This window comes from Papio anubis, chromosome 9 (assembly GCF_008728515.1).
Source record: "Papio anubis isolate 15944 chromosome 9, Panubis1.0, whole genome shotgun sequence".
Lineage (NCBI taxonomy): Eukaryota > Metazoa > Chordata > Mammalia > Primates > Cercopithecidae > Papio > Papio anubis.
In genome coordinates, this window is record NC_044984.1 from 105541383 (window position 1) to 105565802 (window position 24420).

Here is a 24420-nt window from a genome sequence, read left to right on the forward strand (position 1 = left end):
TCTCCGAATGTTTAAAAGAAAAAAAAAGTTGGTTTGCGGAGGTAGAATCATGGCTCAGAGGCCAAGCTGACATTAGTTATTAATTAGGCCATTATGCATTCCACGGTGATAATTGCTTTGCTGCAGAGTCACCAAGCATGAAACGGACCCAGCACAGAAACACGATCTATCAATCTGAGAAGTCGCAGCCCGGTTGCGTTCTCTCACCTTGAGTCGGGTGTATGCCTTAGCAGGAAACAAAAAGAAATTAATGATACATCGACAGGCGATAGCAAGCCGGACCCCTCGCCGGTCCTGGCCCCAGGGTGGTTTTGTGCCTGGGTGTAGGGATGGCATTTAAGCAAAGTTTATCATTGAAAATGGCCATTTCTCTTTAATTTAGCTGGTGGCAGTCTTTTCATCTTCCCTTTTTTTCCCATCTTGTTATTTAGGGAGAGAGGGAAAAGCCATTTCTCTTCCATCTGTTTGTCTCGCCTGTTGCTTTCTACAATGAGTGGGGTGGGGGAATGGCACCTGCTGGGGCTACCTGGGTCATCAGGAGTAAGTACAGCGTCTCTGTCTGCATTCTGTCTCTGTCTGTGTTCTATCCCTGGTGTTGGTCGGGGAGGGGAGGAGACCCCCTGGCACCTCGAGCATTATCCTGGCATCCTCCATGAAGACAGGGGCATTGTCAAGGGCAGCTGGAGGACAGTTTTAAGTGAAATCCTTGGGGTGCCAGAAACAAAAATGCGCCCAAGTGAGCTTCACAGCAGAACTGGTTATAATATTAGCTGTGCGCCAGGTGTGCAGACTCTGTCATTCATTCAGTCCTCAGCAGTCCTGTGAGGGAAGTATTGCTATTCTCCCTACTTTACAGATGAAGAAACTGAGGCTCATCAAGGTGAGAGGATTTGCTTGAGGTCTCACAGCCAATGGTGGAGCTGGGATTTGAACCTAGGCTCACTAGCACAGTGCTGTCCTGTGGCTCTCTGGCATGACAGGCCAGACAAAGCAAAACTGGGCTTCCCAGAGGATGGGACAAGCACCCAGGTGGACAGCCCAGAACCAAGGCGGGTGCTTCTCCCACAAGGACTGGGGTCCCCCCTCCAGCCCTCTCTCTAGGCTGGCTTTCTCAGCTGCCCTGTAGACTTTAGTGGAAGGTACCCCCGACAGCAGCTGCTTACCTTCTGGGCTCCCCCACAGCACTCAAGCTAACAACCCAGACCAGTCAAAATCAACCAGTTCTAAATTCAAACTCCCGAGTTAATGAGTATCACCGGTCTAGCTTGAGATCAGTGTCGGCCCCTGGTCTAATCAGCTGAGGTCAGGACAATGCCTCGGTGCAAAAATGGCCACCACAGCCAATCTTAGGGGAGGAAGGAAGATCACAAATGAGCAGCCTGGCCATCCACCTCATCCACTGTCATGTCACTTAGCACAGAGTTGTCCTAAAATTGAGTATAAATGCTTTGGGTGGAGTCCAGTCTACCCTCAGCCTCTCTCCTCATCTCCTCTGGGCTGCTGCACCTCCTGGACTTAGCTATCTGTGAGGTTCCTGAAGACATTTAGGTTTTTGCTCTCTGGAGGAATGGCGGAGTGATTCTCTGCAAACAAATGTTAGACAGATATCTATTAATACCTCAGGGTCTAGAAAGCTCTGCAGGTGTGCCGATGTCAACCAGCCCTATGTCAGCAGTTGGGCAGAGATGCCAACAGGTAAAGCCACCCAGGAGGCTAGCGGAGAGGGGCCCATCTTAGTCTGTTTTGTGTTGCTATCATAAAATCCCTGAGGCTGGGTAATGTATAAAGAAAAGAGGTTTACTTGGCTCACCATTCTGATAGCTGCAAAGTTCAAGATTGGGAAGCTGCATCTGATGAGGGCCATCTTCCTCTTGGGGTGGTAAGTGGAAGGGGAGAGAGTGTGTGCAGAGATCACATGGTGAGAGAGGAAACAAGAGAAGAAACCAAGGAAGCAAGACTCTTTCACAACCTGCTTTCAGGAAATAATCCATTCCCAAGAGAGGACATTAATCTGTTCATGAGAGATCTACCCCCACGGCCCAAATACTTCTCACTAGGCCCCAACTCCCAATACTGCTGCGTTGGGGATCAAATTTCAACATGAGTTTTGGTGGGGACAAGCCACGTCCAAACCACAGCAGAGCCCAGTAGTCTGCAGTTTGTCCAGAAGTCAAGATAAAGAAATAGATGCTGCTGAGAATGGGTTGCTTCCAGTTCTGGCCCATTGGAGCCAAGCCCTGATGTCATCTTGTTTCATTCTTCCACATACTTTTTCTAGAATCAAGACTTAACACCCCCACCCCACCCCCAGGTTCTCTGTGAAAGGCGAGCACCTGCTCCGAGGAGCCCTACTCCAATGGTTGAGAGTTAATTTTCATTTCAAACAACATGGCGGCCAAGACTGGACGTAGACATCCCACGTTGGCCCGACCCCATGGCTCATTCAGCCCACGTTCCTATCTCTGGCCAGGCCCTTGAGGGGCAGTTGGAGCAATCTGCTTCTTCCATGATACTGATCATCAGAACTTGGGCTGGCCAGCTTCCTGGGACCACCCCTGACAGCGCAACACTTTACAAAACTCAGCCTTCAGCTATGCAAAGTCTCAGAAAGCAGATCTCGTGAGCTGACTCCTTATTGTGTGAAGTAGGACTCATATGTCTCTGTTCTAAATTTTCCTCTTTCAATGTACAAGATGGGCTGATAGTTTGAAAAGTCATGAAAAGACCATGTTTTCTCATCTTTGCTTTCTTTGCTTGACAGGGCAGACATAATTGTTCATCATTTCAACAAATATTTATTGGGCTTCTATTATGTGCCAGATGCTGTTCTAAGCAGTGAACAAAATGTTCTAGCAGAATATGACAGATCAATAACAGTATCACCTGCTATTTGTTGAGGACCTACTACTCACTTTGACACTGGGCCAAGCTCAATTCATTATTGCATTGAATTCTGGCCTGATACAGAACTGTTATTATCCCCATCTTACAGGGGAGGAAACCTTAAAGGTTGAGTGACTTTCCTAAGTTGCAACAGCAAATAAGTGATGAAACTGAATCCTTCAAGACCAGAGGTTCACAAAGTATAGCCCATGGGCCAAATAAAGTTTTACTGGAACACAGCCATGCACATTTGTTCACATATTGTCTGTGGCTGCTTTCCCACAACAAGGGCAGAGTTGAGGAGTTGCAACAGAGATCAGGTGGCCTGAAAAGCTGAAAATACTTGCTTCGTGGTTCTTGATGAAAAAGGTTTGCTCACCAGTGTTCCTGGATTAGATTTGTAGGCCAGACACGATGATTCACTCCTGTAATCCCAGCAGTTTGGGAGACCGAGGTGGGCAGATCACCTGAGGTCAGGAATTCAAGACCAGCCTGGCCAACATGGTGAAACCCTGTCTCTACTAAAAATACAAAAATTAGCCAGGCGTGGTGGTGCATGCCTGTAATCCCAGCTACTTCAGAGGCTGAGGCGGGAGAATCACTTGAACCTGGGAGGCAGAGGTTGCAGTGAGTCGAGATTCTGCCACTACATTCCAGCCGGGGCAGCTGCACCCATCAACCCGTCATCTCCATTAGGTTTTTCTCCTAATGCTATCCTTCCCCGAATCCCCCACCCACCGACAGGCCCTGGTGTGTGATGTTCCCTTCCCTGTGTTCCCTTCCCATGTGTTCTCGTTGTTCAACTCCCACTTATGAGTGTGAACATGCGGTGTTTGGTTTTCTGTTCCTGTGTCAATTTGCTGAATATGATGGTTTCCAGCTTCATCCATGTCCCTGCAAAGGACATGAACTCATCCTTTTTTATGGCTGCATAGTATTCCACGGTGTATATGTGCCACATTTTCTTTATCCAGTCTATCATTGATGGGCATTTGGGTTGGTTTTCTTTTACTGTTTATTATGGAAAAAATCCAGCATACAAAAATAAAGAGAATAAAATAATTGGTCAGTCCCATGGACCCAGTTTCAACAACTATTCCTGCATGGCCACTTTCTTCTCACACCTCTAGATTATTTTGAAGAAAACTCAAGTCATTGTATCATTTCACCTGTAAATATTTCAGTATATATTTCTGAAAAAAGGAATCTCTTTTTAAGTGTAACCACAATATTATCTTACCCTCAAAATTTTAATAGTACTTTCTTAATGTCATCAAATACCCAGTGTCCCTGGTTAGCCCACCCTTTTTTTTTTTGAGATGAAGTCTCGCTGTGTTGCCCAGGCTGGAGTGCAGTGGCGCGATCTCGGCTCACTGCAAGCTCCGCCTCCTGGGCTCATGCCATTCTCCTGCCTCAGCCTCCCGAGTAGCTGGGACTACAAGCGCCCATCACCATGCCTGGCTCATTTTTTTGTATTTTTAGTAGAGACGGGGTTTCATCATGTTAGCCAGGATGGTCTCTATCTCCTGACCTCATGATCCGCCCGCCTCGGCCTCCCAAAGTGCTGGGATTACAGGCATGAACCACCGTGCCCGGCCAGCCGTCCCATTTTTTAAAACAGATTTTTGTTTATATCAGTACTCAAATAGGTTCACATATTATAATTGGTTGATGTGCCCTTTTTTTTTTTTTTTTTTGAGACAGGGTCTCGCTCTGTTGCCCAGGCTGGAGTGCAGTGGTACAATCATAGCTCACTGCAGCTTCAAATTCCTGGGCTCAAGTGATCCTCCCACCTCAGCCTCCCAAGTAGCTGGGACTATGGGCATGCGCCACCATGTCTGGCTAAGATGTACCTCTTAAGTAGAGTGATGAACTGTCACAGCTTGGCCCTGGACTGGGAGGGTTCCTGGGATGCAGAACTTTCCGTTTTAAAACTGGGAAGGTCTTGAGGTGCACAAATGTCCATGCTATAACCAAGAAAGTCCCAGGCAAACTGAGACAAGTTGGTCAAGCTATGTCTTCTCATCTGTAAGCTCCCTGTCCATCCCTTCCTGTATATGTGCGTGCATGTGTGTTCATGAGCACATGTGCCTGCTCTTTGTATGTGGAAGTGACTGGAACAGTTTTTCCTGAAAACATTCCTCTGACTGCAACTGATTGGACCAGGGGCTGATGCTGGTCTCAAGCTAAGCCAATGATATTCATTATCCCAGGAGTTTGAATTCAGAACTGGTTGGTTTTGACTGGTCTGGGTTATTAGCTTTTTGCTTTTTTTTTTTTTAAGAGGCAGAGTTCCCCAGGCTGGTCTTGAACTCCTGGGCTCAAGCAATCCTTCTACCTTGGCCTCCCAAACTGGGTTATTAGCATGGGTGCTGTAGGGTGAACCCAGGAGTTCAGGCAGCCATTGTGAGGGGCACTTTCCACCCAGGAAGTGTGTAGGGCAGCTGATAAAGTCGGCCTAGAGAGAGGGCTGGAGGAGGGACCTCACCCCTAGTGGGGAAGTGCCCACCTTGGTTCTGGGCTGTTCTTCTGGATGCTCGTCCTGTCCTCTGGGAAGCCCAGCTGTGCTTTCTCCAGCTCCCCATGTTGTCGAACAGCACTGTGCTCATGAGCTTGGGTTCAATCCCAGCTCTGTCCTGAGCTGCAAGACATTGAGCAAGTCGCCTCACCTCTAGCTGAGATTTTGCTGATCACAATCCCATGGTGTCGTTTAACTTGTTCTTCCGTCCCTGTATTTGCTATGCATGAGCAGTTGGATCTAGAGGCATGATCAGATTCAGGTTCAATGTTTTTAGCAAATCTACTTACAGGTAATGCTGGGCACTTCCATCGGGAGTTTCCCGGTGCACAGCCCAGTCAATCCCAAGACAGGGGCAGGGAGCAATTGGTAGCAAGGTCTGGACTGATCAGAACAGAACAGTTGAGGCTGCCGGGGGATGCATAGACTCCTGTCCCCCAGCATGTCAGGAAACCTCAGCCCATGTCATTGGTCATTAATGAAAGTAGAAACCAGATGTCATTGCTGTGCAAGGTAACTAAATTACTTTAAAAATCTACTCATACGTGATTATTTCCATGCTTCCCACCAAATACATGCCTCTCCCTCATTTGCTGCCATTGTGGGCTCTTAGCCGGCAACAATGAAGGCCATTGTGGGGGCTTCTCAAGGCTGCTTGTCTTTGAGAAACAGCATGAAAAATGGGGTCCCCATTCTAAGCCCCCCCTACTCTGAGAAATGGAAGCACCTTCTCCCCACAGAGCATAGGGGATACAGCACGGTTTGTACTTCCAACCCAAGGTGAACTGTTTTTGGTATTTTTTTCCCTTGTAAATCATGTTGTTTCAAAGTTTTATTATATGGTACGGCAGGAGGTGAGAAGGAGAGCAGAAAAAATGCTTATATTAAATTGGTGGTGCAGCCAGGCACAGTGACTCACGCCCGTAATCCCAGCACTTTGGAAGGCCAAGGAAGGAGGATCACTTGAGCCAAGGAGTTTGAGACCACCGTGGGCAACATAGTGAGACCCCTATCTCTACCCAAAAAGCAATTGTTTTTTTACTTTTTTCTTAATTTTTTTTTCCTTTGTTTTGATGCTATCTAGTCATCCAGAAGCACAGTGTTTCTTTTTTTAATAAACCAGGCATGGTGGCACACACCTGTGGTCCCACCTACTCCAGAGGCTGAGGTGGGAGGATCACTTGAACCCAGGAGGTCGAGGCTGCAGTGAGCCATGATTATGCCACTGCACCAGTCTGGGCAACAGAGCGAGACCGTGTCTCAAAGAAAAATGATGCTGCTGGTATTCCTGGGAAGAAGAGAATGAGAAAACAATGAGGAACATTCGAGCTAAGAGGTTTTCTCTGCATTTTGTGTCAGGTGCAAGGGGACAGGGTAGGGATGGAGGAAAAGGAGCTGGGTCTGCCCCACCCAAGTGCCTCCTGTTTGTTTCCAGGTCCACAATCTGGACACAAACAGAAAAGTAGGACCGGGGTGGCGTTTCATCCCCAAAGCAGAGCTGCAACCTCAGTTACCCACGGGGGCCTGGCAGGTACGCAAAATGGACAACGCAGGCACAGACGAGACAACAGGGAGGAGTGGGGACTGGGGCAGGTAGGGACTCTGTAAGCCGTATGAAGGAGTGGCCTGTACCCAGCTCAGGTAGATTACAGCAGTCAGGTCTTGCAGCTCATTTCGGGAGCTGAGAGCACAAACTTCAGGGCCAAGCCGCCCTGTCTCCCAATCCCTACTCTGCCAGCTTTCCTAGCTGCGTGACCCGGGCAAGTCTCTTGACCTCTCTGCACCTCGGTTTCCTCATCTGGAAAGCAGAAATGATAACAGCACCTGCCGCTGGTGTGACACAGAGATTCATACAGTGAACGCCACCATCAGTGACACTGATCGCGTGAAATCTGCCATGGTGGGAGTATCTACACCACAGCAGCTGGCAGGCACGACAAATCAGACCTTTATTTTTTCTCACCGGACAGCCAGTTGTTAAACTTTTACCGGCACAGGCACCTACCTCACAGGGCTTCTAGGATGATTTCTAGACTTAATATGTATAAAGCACTTAAAATGGTGCCCAGCACACTGGCCACCCTCCAATTCACTCTTATTCCTCTTTGTGTGGTCGATGTGATTGTAATGGGGGAACGTGACACCACTGTGGCCACATCTTCCAATTCTTCCAGAGAAGCTGGAAATCTTGGTTTTTATGCAAAAAACAAAAATCTCCAGATTCTTAAAGATTGGCGAGCATCGATCATTTTTAAAACCTGAGCAAAACCAAGTGCATGTGGAATTTGGACCACAGGCCCCACGTTTGCAACCTAGGATTTAGAGGAATGGACTGTGGGTGTTGTCTGGCAAGGCGAGGTCCTTTCTCACCTCTCACCTTTATATGCAACTGCTCTCCCTCCTCTGTGAATCAACGAACGGCCTGCCTCTCTTGCGTGAGCCTGTGCCTTTGCCTCCTTGAAGCCCTCCTAGCTGTGCCCTGCAGGGTACATGGCTCCGTCCTTGACTGTGCCTCCTCAAACCGCTGCTTCCTTGCCACCCTCTGCTGTGGTCTATGTCTTTCTGACTCTAGGAGTGAGGGGCTGGGGCTGTGTTTTGTTCATCTTGGCATAGGACTGTGTACATCAAGGATCACAAGAATTAATAATAATAAAATCAACATCTATTGAGTATCATCTGTTTGCCAGGCTATGTGCTAAGCACCTTTTATGTATCATCACCTTAATCCTGATGATACTCCTCAGATGTGGATCTTTGTGCCCAAGGCCACAAAGAGGGAGGCGTTTACTGGGAGTCAAACCCAGGCTCCTCACCTCCGGAGCCCACTGCAGAGGGCTGAGTCCACAGCGAGCACCACAGGTGGAAAGCTAGAGGCAGCTAGGACCCCGGCCAGACCGAGCTGGGATCAGACAGAGGAGGGCATGCACGCCCGGCTGAGGCTCTCCCAGGGCTGTCTCCAACCACACTCCACAGATACGTCCAGAAAGGACGCTGCTATATTTAAAAGCCTGGGCAGGGTGGTACTTCAGTGACATTTGGGCGGCTGCCTTTCCAGAAAGGGCACACGTGTTCTTTTAGCTCCGCTCTTCTGGGCTGGTATTTCAGAGAACTTGTCACGATCACTGCAAGGGGGAGGCCACTGCCACCTGGGATCCCTGCAGCCTTCCCAGAGGCATGGCTACTGCAGCACAGGGCTGAGAGAGCACAGGGTGGTGAGAGCTCATGGGCCAGGTCAGGGTCACCAAGCCAGGTCAGGGGGCAGCAGGTGTCACTGGGGCCTGGCGTGTAGACCCTGGACAGCCCCGAGTCTCAAGAGGGTGCCTGTTGCTGGCGGCAGGATGGGGAGAGGGGTTCTTGGCATTGCTGACCCTCTGCCCACGCTCTGGTTTTTTGGCTTCAGCCCTCATGTTCCAGTGGCTTCCACCTCTCATGTCCCCCTGGACGATGTCATCTTCTCACACACCCTTACAACCCTTTGGCCAGAAATTCCAAAACGGTCTGTGGCCTGGCCACCCTCACCCTGTGTTTAACAGTGAACAAAGCATATCTTTTGTTTGTTTATTTGTTTGTTTGTTTTTGGGATGGAGTCTCTTGCTCTGTTGCCCAGGCTGGAGTGCGGTGGTGTGATCTCTGCTCACTGCAGCCTCTGACTCCAGGTTCAAGCGATTCTCCTGCCTCAGCAACTGAAGTACAGGTGCCCACCACCACGCCCTGCTAATTTTTTTTTCATATTTTTAGTAGAGACAGGGTTTCACCATGTTGGCCAGGCTGGTTTTGAACTCCTGACCTCAGGTGATCCACCTGCCTTGGCCTCCCAAAGTGCTGGGATTACAGGTATGAGCCACTGTGTCTGGCCCGAAGCGTATCTTTTAACCCTGGTGTCTTTGCACCCCAGCTGGGTCCTGATGTCCCTGCTCTCTAGGTGGGGACACTGAGGCACAGAGCATTCCAGGAAAGCTGCTAGTTCTTTCTCCACCTAGGCATACCTCACCGCCCAGGAAGACTCACGTTCCTGCAGGCACCGCAAAGGGCCTTTTTCTCTAAGCCCAGGTTGGAACTGAGTCAGAAGGGCCTCTTCTTCTGTGTGCAGGACGCACATGGAGGTTCGGCTGGCACTTTGCCAGCCACAGGGTGGGGAGAGGGGTGCTGCCTGGAAGCAGAAGTAGGACGAGGACCAGCCCTCCTGCTGCAACACTGTCTGTTTGTCACCCGGCTGTGCAATCGCTCCTCGGAGGAACGGGGAGGGGCTGGTGGGCTTCGAGAAATTTCAAGGAGGGGGGCGAAGCCAGGATAAAGGGGGTGTCAGTCTAGGCCACAGAGAAACGCTAATGCTCGTGGGGCCTGGATGGGCTGACACCCATACGGGGAGCCAAACGCAGACCCTCAGCCTGTCCCAACAGACGGCTGACACCCAGCTCCAGGTGGCCGCTGTCGACGGAAACATGGGCCCAGGGTGGCCAGATCCTCTAATTTCCCAAGAGAAGCCAGCAATTTGGAACTCTTCTGGTTTTTAAATACTGGCTCAATATATATGCACATATTTTCATGCTCACAGGACTTTATGGAGGTATAATTTACATACAGTAAAATGCGCAAATCTTAAGTGTATAACTTGATGAATTTTGACAGCTCAAATATTTTTAAAACACTGGAGGGTCCAAGAAAATATGTTGTCCATGGGGTGCATCTGGCCATGGACCCACCATCCATGGCCCCCAGTCTCGTGTGTCATGTGACCCCCGTGAACGAGGTGGGACACACACGTGCAGTGAGCACACACGACAGTATCCCATGGGGAGGGGCAGGCTTTGGCAAGAGCCCGGTGATCATGCATCATCCCTTTACTCACACAGCGCAGTGAACAGGCTCTGGAGCCCAGGCTGGGATCTGAGCTCTGCCACTTGCTGTGTGACTTTGCACATGTTACCCCGCCTCTCTGAAGGCTCATTTTCCCCATCTGTGAAATGAGGACGAGAAGGATACAGACCCCAGGACTGTTGCACAGATTCACTGAACTCACATGATAAGCACTAGAAAAAGTCCCGGGTGCTATTATCTTTTTTTTTTTTTTTTTTAATTAATAGACCCTTTGTTTTTTGGTGGAGGTGGAGACAGAGTCTCACTCTGTTGCCCAGGCGGGAGTGCAGTGGCATAATCTCGGCTCACTGCAACCTCCACCTCCCAGGTTCAGGTGATTCTCCTGCCTCAGCCTCCCGAGTAGCTGGGATCACAGGTGCACGACACCATGCCCAGCTAATTTTTGTATTTTTAGTAGAGACAAGGTTTCACCATGTTGGCCAGGCTGGTCTCAAACTCCTCACCTCAGGTGATCCACCTGCCTTGAGCCTTCCAAAGTGCTGGGATTACTGGCATGAGCCACTATGCCCAGCCTAGACCCTATTTTTTAGAGCAGTTTTATTTGGGTTTAGAGAGAATTTGAGCAGAAAGTATAGGGAGCTGCCGTAGACTCCCTCTTCCCCCACCCCAATTCCCTGATGACTAACATCCTGTGTTAGCGTGTGGTGCATTTGTTACCGTGATGAACCTGTGTTGAGGCACGATTATTGACTACAGTCCATACTTTACATGAGGGGCCACTCTTTGTGTTGCAAAGTTCTAGGGGCTTTGACAAATGCATGATGTCATGTACCCACCATTACAGTGTCATACAGGATAGTGTCACTGCCATCGGGAATATTTCTTAGTTCTCACGGCTGCTACCAAAAAAAAGGCCAAAGTGGCTTACAAAGAGCCCCTGGTGGGCTAATGGGAGCCCACCCCCATTCCCTCCCACTCAGGGAAGCACAGCACATTTAGGTGACAGAAGGGACATTTTAGGGATGAACCTGAGTTTGTTCTGAATTACCCAAAATGGAAACCATTTGCCCACTTCAGGTGGGGGCGTGGGGGCATCACACAGATTCCAGTCCCAAATTCCTTACCACACAACTGGCTCTGAGTCCAAAGACAGCCCCCCACCCCCAATTCACACCCTGCCTTGGCCCCTCGTGTGTGTATATTGGAGCCGCCTTCTCAGCTTTCTGGGCCTCTAAAATAAAAGGACCCAGGCCGCGCCGGGAGCGTTCGGAGGCTCAGATGCGCTGATTCCTGTGAAAGGTCTTTGTAAGCTATAAAAAGCTCTAGATTCAAATTGGAAGGTATTATGACTATAATCAGTTAGGCAGAAAAATTGAACTGTTGGCAAAGCGAGCCTGGCCTTTGGAGGCTGAGCCTTGGGAAGACATCCTAATCGGTTGCACACAGGGGGCTGGTGGCAGTTGTCTGTGGTTTGTTCCTCTGGGAGGAGGTGGCCCGAAAGACACACAGCTGGAAGCTGCCTCTGGCTGGAATGGCAAGGTCAGAGCCGTAGCGCCCACTCTAGGTTGTTCCTGCGTGCATGACCTGCCAGCCACATGCCAAGCAGCGTGGGGCCATGCTTGTGGCATCAGCTCCCAAAAAGAGAAAACTGGACACAGATGCTTCCCAGAGCTCATGAAAGTGGATCTGGATTCCCAGCTTCATGTACTGGTCACACCCCAGGCAGGGCAGGAAACAGAACTTCTACCCTGGTCTCATCTCCGTATATGACCATATCAAAGAATTGATACTGCAGCTTTCGGCTCATTATATGAACATATAGTGTATTTTTTTAATACCCAAAAGCAAAATTTATTTGCAAGGCGCTAAAGAAAGCCTCCTGTCCCTTTTATGCCAGGAGCCCTCGGAAGAGAAGTGAAATTGTGTATTCACTGCTAAAAAAAGCCCTGGCTTATACAATTTTAACAATAGAAAAATGATCTTTGTGCTTCAGTGCATGGATGCTTAGAGGAAAACAGGCAGTCTGTTCAGGTAGCTGGTGAATTACAAATGAGTGGTTCCCCTTTGTTTTGAGTGACAAGCAATTTAAATGCAGTCTTACGTGGAGGCCTGGAAATTGTTTTTCCCCCAGAAGACAGAGAGAACGAGAGGAAAAGGAAAAGGGGAAAAAAGCTTCCTTTTGGAACTGAGAGATTGTATTAGTTGCCACCAAGCGGAGGTGAGAAGTTAGAACTTCATTTGATAATTATAAAGTCAGTAGTTTGTGATTGGACATAATTGATGATTACACTGTTGCTAATAGCAGGCCTGCCAGCCGCTGCTTGTGGGACATTTCATTTTTGCACTGCTTCCAAGCCGTGAAAGCCAGCCTGGCACGGAACACCACTCGCGGTATCTCCGGGAGCCTGACATAAATGCATTTGGGGGCTTGTATTATGTTGGATCAAAAGTGTTCTTAGTGCCGACATTTGAAAACACTTTGCTCTGTGCCTTATTTTTACCCGGGGAATAATTACAAATATGAGAATAAAATTGCATGGCATTCCTCTTCCTGCAGACCCACCCCTCAGTCAGAGCCTGGGTGGGTAGCTGGGCTTCCTAGGTCTTGCACTGGCCTCATTAAAATCCCAGTGGTGGTCCAGAGGGGTTCAGGGCATGTTCATGTGAGGGCAAGACAATATTTATCTGTCTCTCTCTCTCTCTCTCTCTCTATGTCTGTGTGGGCCAGAATTACAAGACTCACACCTGTAATCCCAGCGCTTCAGGAGGTCAAGGCAAGAGGATTACTTAAGGCTAAGAGTTCAAGATCAGTCTGGGCAACATAGCAAGACCCCACCTCTACAAAAAAAAAAAAAATGAAAATATTAGCCAAACATGGTGCCATATGCCTGCAGTCCCAACTACTTGTGAGGCTGAGGCAGGAAGATCACTTGAGCCCAGGAGTCTGAGGCCACAGTGAGCTATGATGGCACCACACCACTGCACTCCAGCCTGGGTGACCAGTGAGACCCCATCACTAAAAGATATATATATATTATATCTGCCTTGGTGAATTAGCATCTAGAATCAATGCACAACTGAGTCTGAAGGGCCTTTGGCCCATAGCCCAGCACCTTCACTTTACAGATGGGGAAACTGAGGCTCTGAAAGGGAAAATGACTGCCCAAGGTGAATGGGGATGCAGGCCCCAGTTAAAACCAGAAGCCAGGTCTCCTCACCCCAAGGCTAGCTTCTGCTCTTTCCTGCCCTGCTATTTACTTCCCCAAGACAAGTGCTGGGACCTCTGGGGCAGATCCTGGGCCTCTGTCCCCTCCCTACCAGGGAACTTGCGAGAGGTCTCCACGGAGCAGTCAGGACCTCAGCTGAGTTTGAGCTACCAAGAGGGCATCATTCTCCACTGTTCTCTGGGAAGCCTCAGGGTTTTATGTAAGTTTGGCAGGATTAGCTCAGGGAGGCTCTTAAGTTCCTTCCTTATATTATGTATGGTCTGTTCATTCAGTCAGTGTTGGTTTATTGCCCACTCTGTGCCCAGCCCCGCCTGGGCTCTGAGGGAGAAAAATGTTAATGTCATAGCAGGAGCCATGGAAGATCATCCAGTAGGTCAGGCGCAGTGACTCAGGTCTGTAATCCCAGCACTTTGGGAGACTGAGGCAGGAGGATCACGTGAGCCCAGGAGTTGGAGACCAGTGTGGGCAACATAGTGAGACCCCCATCTCTGAATGAATGAATGATTATCCAGTTGTTAAAGCCCCAAGCTGTGGAGTCATCCATGGCCCCTCTGTTGCTCTTATGCCTCCAAAATCCACTCTGTGTTCCCAGGGAGCAAGTCCTGTGGCTCAACCTTCAGAATCCCAGAATCCTAGCACCACTGCCACCATCCTGCTCTGAGCCGCCTGGGTTGTTCTCCTGGAACTCGGCAGGAGCCACTTCCCTGGTCTCCCTGTTTCCACCCCAGCCCCTCAGTCCTATCTCTGCACAACAGCCAGATGGGTCCTGTTAAAACACAAGTCAGATCACATGAATCTGCTCTCCTCTGTGCAAAACCCTCCCGTGGCTCCTCAGACCCCTCGGAGAGAAAGGCTGGGTCCCCGCAGTGACCCCCAGGGCTATGCCCCTCCCTTCGCCTCCCGACCCCCTTTCCTCTTCCCCTTTGTCTACCACCTCCTGCCACACCAGCCTCTCTGCTGGCGTTCAAACAAGCCAGACAGCTCCTGCCCCAGGGCCTTTGCACCTGCTGTTCTCACTGCCTGCAATACTCTTTCCCAAATCTCCCCATGACGCCTTCCCCTCCTGTGGCCCCACATGCCCTGCCCAGGACTCCTGTCACCTCCCTACTCCATTCTCCTCCCCTGCACTTGACGACTGTCCCACATTCTCTTTCATGATTTATTTCATTGCCCGCCTCTGCCTCTGAACATGTCAGCTCCACAGAGGTAGGCGTTTGGGCCAGTCTTGCTTGGCGCTGAATGCCTGGTACCTAGAACAGCCCCATCCCTAGGAGATGCCTGATAAGTATCTGTTAAGCAAATAAATGTATTAGGCATCTGTGATGGGTCAAACACTGTCTTAACGCTTTGCATGTATAGTTTTATTTATTTTTATTTCATTTATAAAATATTGTATTTTTTAGAAATGGCCTTTTTTTTAGATGGAGTCTCACTCTGTCGCTCAAAAGTAGTTGTGGTTTTTGCCATTTTGGTTTTTTGTTTTGTTTTTGTTTAGTAGAGATGGAGTTTCACTATGTTGGCCTGGCTGGTCTCAAACTCCTGACCTCAGGTGATCCACCGGCCCCAGCCTCCCAAGATGCTGGGATTCCAGGTGTGAACCACCATGCCCAGCCATATTCAATTTTTTTAAATGCTAGCCTCTACCCTTGGGATGCCCACTGGCTAGTTGAGGAAATGGAGCAATGTCTGGATAGAACGTAGCATTCCTGCAGCCCTGATGTCAGCAGATGCTGATGGATGCGTGGGCGCCCTGTCTTCAGAGGTGGAGATGCTCAGAATCCAGACCAAGCACAAACACCTCCTTTCACTAAAACACAAACACAAATCAGGGTGCCTGGTGCTTTTCCAGGCATCCCTAAGGATCACTATGTATTTGGGCACTGGGGAAGGGCTGGCTTGATTCCCTGGTCATGCACATAGTAGTTGCTCAGTGTGTACCACCTGCTGCTGTTGCAGAGTTACTGTGCACCCCGTGCCCATCACCATTGCAGGCTGAGGCATTGAGGGCAGAATCTGGAAGCTAGACCTGCACCTCTGAAGAGAGAGGGCCTCAGAGCTCAAGCTCTGAATCACTGACTTACCCATGAGGGTTCAAAATGAATTAATGACTTACACCTGTGAGTTCAAAATGAATTAGTGACACACCTGTGAATTCAAACTGAGTGACTTACACCTGAAGGCTCAAAATGAATTAATGACTGACACCTGAGGGTCCAAAAAAATGAATTAGTGACTTCTACCTGAAAGGGCAAAATGAATTAATGACTTACACCTGAGGGCTCAAAATGAATTAGTGACTTACCCCTAAGGGTTCAAAATGAATTAGTGACTTACACTTGGGAATTCAAAATGAATTAGTGATTTACATCTGAGAAGGCAAAACAATGACAATGACAGATGGCCAAATGCAGTAATTCTGTTCCAGTCAATCGGTCTTTTTTTTTTTTTGAGACAGAGTCTTGTGCTGTCTCCCAGGCTGGAGTGCAGTGGCATGATCTCAGCTCACTGCAACCTCTGCCTCCCGGGTTCAAGAGATCCTAGTGCCTTAGCTTAGCCTCCTGAGTAGCTTGGATTACAGCTGCCCTCCTAATATTTGTATTTTTAGTAGAGACGGGGTTTCACATGTTGGCCAGGCTGGTCTCGAACTCCTGACCACAGATGATCCATCCACCTCAGTCTCCCAAAGTGCTAGTATTACAGGCATGAGCAGCCACACCAAACCTTAATCAGTCTTTAGAACCAGCTGGTGCTGGCTCCTGAAACAGGCTAGGATGGGGTCTCTCTGGGACCCCGGGTGACCCTCCAGAGGGCCAGAGAGGGTCTCCAATTTCTGCCCCATTTTGGCTGGAGCCTGAGAGCCCAGTTTGACAACAGTAGCTATCAAAAACAAACATCAAACTTATTTCTTATTTAAGCTCTGATATTAAAATGTAATTTTCATTTGCTCGGCAGCATCACTGGTGGATGGCAGAGAGCACTTTAGCACTCGCCCGGGAACGGGGGCCCCAGCAGACAGACCTGGAGGCAGACAGGGTCGAGTCCTGCAGCTCCTCCTGGCCTCCCGTTCCCCACCCACCTGCCTGCCTGGCTCCTCCACTCTTTTGGTTATTCCAGCTCCTTCCACCAGCCCCCAACCAAAGAATCGATTCTGAATGGAGGCTGAGAAGCATGGGCTTTGCTGTCAGACTAAGCTGGGTCTGAGTCTCAGCTCCCAAACCCATGTGGTCATCACCCTCTGTGCCTCGACATCTTCTTCAGTTAAATGGGATAGTCACACCCCCAGAGCGATGAGGGTTAAGCTAATGTGCATCCAGTACATGGCACAGTGCCTGGCACAGAGTCGGTGCTCAGTAGTCACTGTCATCAACAATAATAATGCACAAATCAGCCAATCGAAGTAGGCTTTACCCCCATTTTCCGGGTGGTAGGAGATCAGAAGGTTGCTGTAAAGAAAAGGGATCTCTCACAGAGACTCTCAGAGTGAGTGGGAACCCTCGGGATAGTCTGGCCAGACCTCCCCACGTGTGGGTCTCCCTGAGTACCTTCACAGCCTCGCAGATACAGGGGCATGTACTTGGGTGCCTCCCCTGATGGGGAGCCCAGTACCTCCCACCCAGACCCCAAAGCACCCCCGAGTGGTCACCATGAGCCCCTCCCGCTCTGGTACATCTGAGCAAGTCTCGCCCCTGCTTCATGGCTTCCAGGGGTTCTCATCGCTCCTCTCCATGGCCCATCGGCCCCTACCCACCACGCCAAACCTGGTCCCACCACAGCCCACCTCGCTCTCTGTGGCCCTCCTTTCCTCTCTGTGTCTCCCCCCACTCTTTCCCCTCTTTGCCTTTTGTGTGGCCCCCTGATCTGCATGCCCCAGAGGGACAACCAGCCTTCAGAGGCCATCAAGGGACACCCCTTCCCCTCCGAACCCAGCTCATTCCTTCACTCCCCAATCTCTGGGTTGCCTTTCCATTGCCGGAGTTCATTCTGAGACCCTCCAAGCACCCGCCTCCTCTCGCTTGTCCACCAGTCTTCAGCTTCTTCTGGAATTCCTGCCACATCAGACATCCACCCCTGATCATCTCTCAGAATCACCCTCCCCTCCCCAAAGCCCAGGACCCAGTAGGTAGAGGGAGGCTGTTCTCAAAGTATGTTCCACGGAACCCAGGGAAGGGGTTGTGCAGTCTCGATGGCAGGTCCCCCTTTTCATGCCCACAGCACTTGGAGAAGCACAGTTTGCAGCTGCAAGTCTGGGCCCTGGAGTGAGAGGCACTTGGGCACCAATACCACCTCTGCCACTAACTAGTTCTCTCATCTTGGCCGAGTTACTTAACATCCCTGCCCCTCAGTTTCTTTCTTCCCCTGTAGAACAGGGCCGATCACAATGCCCGCATCCTAAAGGTGTGCTTGGGGGAAGGCGGGGATTTCAAAGAAAACGCCTGGAGCACACAGTAAGGCTTAGAACTTGGCACAGAGCGGTTCTCAGTGGCTCCCAGATGTCACTGCGACCTCAGACAGCTTGGGGGAGCTCAACCTGGGGGAGGGGGCCCAAATTTTCTGTTTTTAACCACCTGGCTGAAAAGAGCTATGTGACTAGAGCAGGCTGGCTTCCCTACTTTGATTCCACTGTGTTCCATCCATTCCATTGTCACCCATTATCACCATGGGCTTCATCCACCATGTCCTTCCCTGGTCACTGGCTATTCCTGATGGTGACCTTCTTGAGGGTGTCTGTGGATGGTCTCCTCCTCCTCCTCCCTCTTCCTCCCCTCCACTTCCTTCCTTCCTTTCCCTCCTCCTCCCTTTTCCTTCCTCCTTCCTCCTCCCTCTTCTTCCTCCTCCCTCTTCTTCCTCCCTCCTCCCTCCTCTTCCTCCCTCCTCCTCCCTCTTCTTCCTCCTTCCTCCCTCCTCCCTCTTCCTCCTTCCTCCTCCCTCTTCCTCCTCCCACTTCTTCCTCCTCCTCCCTCTTCCTCTACTTCCTCCTCCTCCCTCTTCCTCCTCCTTCTTCCTCCATTCATCATCATCTTTTAATCATCACATTGTTTAATCATCATCATTGTTCATCATCATCATCATTGTTTTAAATGTCATGTTTCATCATCGTGTCATCTTTATCATCGTGTCATCATCATCATTTGTTTTAAATAAATATCGGCCTGTTCATTGCATCATCATCTGTTCATCATGTTTAAAATAAACCATCATCATCATCGGCTGGTCATCATTGTTTTATGTTATCATTTCGTACCATCATCATCATCATCAACAATAAATTTAAATCATCATCATGTTTCATCACATTTTCATCATGTTGTTGCATCATCATGTTGCCATGTTTTAAATGTTTCATCATATTCATTTATGTTGCATCATCATCATCGACAATGTCATCATCATCAACCATGTCATCATCATCAAATGTTCCATCATCATATGGGTTCATCATCATAATGTTCATCATCATCATCTTCATCATTTATCATCATCATCATTTTACGCTCATCTTTCCATGTTCCGTTCATCATTTCATCATCGTTCAAAGTGTTTAAACCTCCTCCTCTTCCTCCTCTTCTTTTCCTCCCTCTTTCTCCTCCTCCTCCTTCCTCCTCCTCCCTCTTCCCCCTCCCTCTTTCCCCTCTTCCTTCCTCTTCCTCCTCATTCTCCATCTTCTCCTCCTCCTTTTCCTCCTCTTCTTTTCCTCCCTCTTTCTCCTCCTCCTCCTCCCTCTTCCTCCCTCTTCCTCCTCCTCTTCCTGTCTTTTCCTCCTCCTTTCACATGGCCTTCCAGGGTCTTCTGTCATAGGGCAAATCTGTCATTCTGGGCACTTTGCTGCTGCCCTTCTGTATATTTGGGCAGAGCCATGAGACAGAAACACACAGTCTCTTGTTGAACATGGCCTTTTATACCAAGCTCACTTGTTCCCAGCATGTGGGTGAAATGCATTGAGTTGCAACCCTTGGAAAAGATAGCCTATGTGATTAGAAGAAGAATTTTCAGATTTATTTGAAAGCTTTCATCAGCTTCCATGGGAGTCTTTGCTGCATGTTAGCTCCTCCTGCCCCAGCAGCTTCGTAGGCAGGTAGAAGTTATTCTTCCCGCTTGATAGATGGACAAACTGGGGCCAAGAGATGCTCATAGTGACATTAGGCCCAGTACCAGGTCAGGCTCTGATGCCCTCAGGAATTTAGGGACTGCGGTGGCTCACGCCTGTAATCCCAGTACCTTGGGAGGCCAAGGCGAGCAATCACCTGATGTCAGAAGTTTGAGACCAGCTTGGCCAACATGGTGAAACCCCGTCTCTACTAAAAGTATAAAAATGAACCAGGTGTGGCCGGTCGCGGTGGCTCATGCCTGTAATCCCAGCACTTTGGGAGGCCGAGGCGGGCAGATCACGAGGTCAGGAGATCGAGACCATCCGGGCTAATACGGTGAAACCCCGTCTCTACTAAAAAATGCAAAAAATTAGCTGGGCGTGGTGGCGGGCACCTGTAGTCCCAGCTACTCAGGAGGCTGAGACAGGAGAATAGTGTGAACCCAGGAGGCGGAGCTTGCAGTAAGCCAAGATCACACCATTGGACTCCAGTCTGGGCGACAGAGTGAGACTCCGTCTCAAAAAAAAAAAAAAAATTAACCAGGTGTGGTAGTGCATGTCTGTAATTCCAGCTACTCGAGAGGCTGAGGCAGGAGAATTACTTGAACCTGGGAGGTGGAGTTTGCAGTGAGCTGAGATTGCACCACTGCACTCCAACCTGGGCAACAGAGCAAGACTCCATCTCAAAAAAAAAAAAAAAAAAAAGGAATTTAGGGACCTGGCCTTCCACAGACAGCCAGTCATTGTCCTGAAACGAAACTGAATGAGGCAGGAAATCCACACGGCTCCTGTCTTTGAAAGTCACATTGCCTTTGGGAAGCCCTAAACATGAACTGATTCACACTGAGTACCAGTCCAGGATTTCTTTTGTTTGTAAAGATAGGGTCTCATTCTATTGCCCAGGCTAATGTGCAGTGGTGTGATCACAGCTCACTGCAGCCACGAACTCCTGGGCTCAAGCAATCCTCCTACTTCAGCCTCCTGAGTAGCTAGGACTACAGGGGTGCACCACCACACAGGGTTCTTTTTCTTTTTTTGAAACAGGGTCTTTCTCTGTTGCCCAGGCTAGAGTGCAGTGGCACAATCATGGCTCATTGCAGCCTCAACCTCCCAGACTCAAGCGATCCCCCCTCCTCAGCCTTCCAAGTAGCTGGGACCACAGGCGTACACCACCACATCCAGGGGTGTGTGTGTTGGGGTGGGGGGAGACAGGGTCTTGCTATGTTGCCAGGCTTGTCTCAAACTCCTGGACTCAAGCAATCCTCCCACCTTGGCCTCCCAAGTGCTGAGATTATAGGTGTGAGCCACTGTACCGGGCCTCAGGATAATTTTTGATCTCTGCTTTTAAAAATATTGTCCAGCTGTTAGATGAACCCCTAAAGCAAGGATCAGCTAACTTTTTTCTGTAAGGGGCCAGATAGAAAATATTTTTAGCCTCACAGACCACAAAGTGTCTTTCACAACTACATAACTCTGCCCTTGTAGCATGAAAGCAGCCATAGACACATAAAGAGTGACTGTGCCTTTGTTCCAATAAAACTTTATTTACACAAACAGATGAAGGGCCAGATTCACACCAAGGACCAAAGATTGCCAACCATTGATCCATGAGATCAACAGTGTCCAGGAGGAAAAGAACACAAGTCACATTTGTAATTTAAAATGTTCTAGTAGTTACAATTTAAAAAGTAAGAAGTGTAGCTGGGCACAGTGGCTCACACCTGTATTCCCATCACTTTGGGAGGCTGAGGCAGGCAAATCACTTGAGGTCAGGAGTTCAAGACCAGCCTGACCAACATGTTGAAACCCCATCCCTACTAAAAATACAAAGATTAGCCAGGCGTGGTGGTGCACATCTGTAATTGCAGCTGTTTTGCACTCCAGCCTAGGTGACAAGGTGAGACTCTGTCTAAAAAAAAAAAAAAAAAAAAGTGGGTGAATTTAATTTTAATAATATATTTTATTTAGCCTGATATGTTCATAACATAAGCATTTCAAAATGTAATCAATATAAAAATTACTGGCTTTGGGAGGTCAAGGTGGGCGGATTGCCTGAGCTCAGGAGTTCGAGACTGACCTGGGCAACATGGTAAAACCCCATCTCTACTAAAATACAAAAAAATTAGCCAGGCATGGTGATGAGCACCTGTAACCCCAGCTACTGAGGAGGCTGAGGCAGGAGAATTGCTTGAACCTGGGAGGCAGAGTTTGCAGTGAGCCGAGATCTCACCATTGTACTCCAGCCTAGGCAACACAGCGAGACTGTCCAAAAAAATAAAAATTATTGGGATATTTTATATTCGTTTTTCTTTCTAAGACTTAGAAATGCTATATTTTACACTTACAACCCATCTCAGTTTGGAATCGTTGCATTTCAAGTGCTGAGTAGCACACGGACCGGTGGCTGCCATATTGAACAGCTCTGCTCCAGTGGGGAAAACTAAGACCAAAGCTGTTATCCTCCTTATAATGTTAGATTTAGACTTCCCCACTGGAAGAGATAAATCATGCAAACTGATAAGTGCCATGAAGGGAAAGTAGGGGGTGTTCTAGGCAGGGACAGGGGAACATTAAAGGAATCTTCCAGCATTTGTCCCCACCTTTGCTCAGTCTCTCATGGGAGGCCAGTGCCTTTCCTCAGACCCCAACCAGCACATGCACTCAGCTCAGGCAACCGTAAAATGGAACACTGAGTCATTCTTCCAGCTGATCTTTGATAATTCTTCTTCTAAGACCCAAGAGATGAATTGCTTTTGTTTCTCATTGTTTTCTTGGGTGCCAGGTCACCAGCACCGCAGCCTCTCGCCCAGGGCAGCTGTCGTTGGCTTGTAAGGTAGCAGCATCCTCATGGGCTCTGAAGGCCCGGCCCCACTGGCTGGGGTGGTTTTTCTATCCAGGACAAAAGGAAGGCAGCATTTGAATTCAGAATGGCAATTTGAATCCCCAGACCTGGTGTGAATCTTGGCCCTGCCATTTGCTAACCGGGTGACCTTGGGCAAGTGGCTTGATGTCCTTGAGCCTCCGTTTTCTAATCTGTACGATGGGGCAGGTGGCAGCAGCTGTTTGGTGATTGATGTGTCCGTGGAGACAGAATGTCATGAATAGTAAAAGCTTTTGGCACACGGTAAACGTTCGGTGTCATTTTTTTTTATTAGCCCATCAGGGATGCCCCCCCGCCCCAAGATTCTGAATGAATTGCCCCCCCCTCAGGGCTCACAGGAGCCACCAGGGTTTGCACCTCCTCCTGTGTTATGCTTCCTACTGGTCATAGCTGTGTCTCCCACTCAACCACATGTCCCCAGAGTAGAAACTGACTCTTGTCCATCTAAGCAAGTATAAAAATCTACCCACAGGGCCGGGCGCAGTGGTTCATGCCTGTAATCCCAGCACTGTGGGAGGCCGAGGTGGGCGGATCACTTGAGGTGAGGAGTTCGAGACCAGCCTGGCCAACATGGTGAAACCCCATCTCTACTAAAAATACAAAAAATTAGCCTAGTATGGTGGCTGGCACCTGTAATCTCAGCTACTCGGGAGGCTGAGGCAGGAGAATTGCTTGAACGCAGAAGGCAGAGGTTACAGTGAGCCGAGATCGTGCCACTGCACTGCAACCTGGGCAACAGAGCAAGACTCCGTCTCTAAATTAATTAATTAATTAATTAATTTTAAATTTAAAAAAGATCTACCTGCGGCTTGGTGATTTTCCCTTTGTCTAGCTTCTAGAACTTTTTTTCTGCCCTCCCCCAAGTGACTTCCCCTCCTCAGAGAGATAACTCCTGATGTTCTGATACCAAACTGGGTCAGCCTCCCCCCAACTTACACACTCCCAAGGCCACCCTGTGCTTTTCTGCCAAGCGTTTAGCACTTGTAATTAATGAGTCATCTGGGGAAGCTGCCTTAATGCCAGTGTCCCCACTGGACTGTAAGTCCCATAAGGGTGGGGCCCGAGTCTGCCTTGTCCATGGCCGGGCTCTCAGCCCGCAGTGCTTGGCACACAGCAGGTCCTCAGGAAACATTTGTTGAGGGAACGAGAGACTCATTCGTGCTGGAATGTGAGAGACCAGGGACTTTCTCAGAATAACAGTGAGAGAAATGACAGAGATTTTGTAATGGACCTTTTCTTTTTTTTTAAGACAGGGTCTCGCTCTCTTGCCCTGGCTGAAGTGCAGTGGTGCAATCATAGCTCATGGCAGCCTCAAAATCCTGGCTTCAAACAATCCTCTTACCTCAGCCTCCTGAGTAGCTGGGACAACAGGCACGAGCCACCATGCCTGGCTAATTTTTTTATCTTGTGTATAAACAGGGTCTCACTGTGTTCCTCAGGCTGGTTTCGAACTTCTGAGCTCAAATAGTCCTCCCACCTCAGCCTCCCAAAGCACTGAGATTAAAGGCATGAGTCACCACTCCCAGCCTGAAACTAACCTTTTTAAATCACTTTAATCACCCATACATTTCCACCTCTTTTAAAGAGGGTAATGCTGTTACCCTCCAATATTTGTTGAAATTGTTTGATATCTTACGAGAGCTTTAACAATTTCTCTTTAATTTTCAGTGGCAAGAAATATTCTCTAGGCATGTCCCACTTTCCTCCTAAATCATGTATCACATTTGAACTTCCAATCTACCCTTTACTAATAAGAAGAATAACAGGTGTTACCAACATACTGTGTGCTGGGCCCTGTGCTTAGCACTTAGGTGCAGCTCCATTTAATCCCAACAGGCCTAGGAAGTAGGTCCTGTTATTTACCCTGCATTTTACAGATGAAGAAACTGAGGATCGGAGAGGGGCAGTGCAAGGCCACACAGCCTGCACACAGTGGAGCTGGGCTTTCAACCCAGATTTTCTAACTCCACAGCCCACACTTTTAATCTTCATTTCTCCTTCTTGCCCC

At 49.0% G+C, this 24420-nt stretch overlaps 1 protein-coding gene across 5 annotated transcripts in view; it reads left to right on the forward strand.

The window, feature by feature from the left end:
- The window catches only part of CUX2 (cut like homeobox 2), a 319501-nt gene that overhangs the window by 207777 nt on the left and 87304 nt on the right, over positions 1 to 24420 (forward strand). The window lies entirely within an intron of this gene.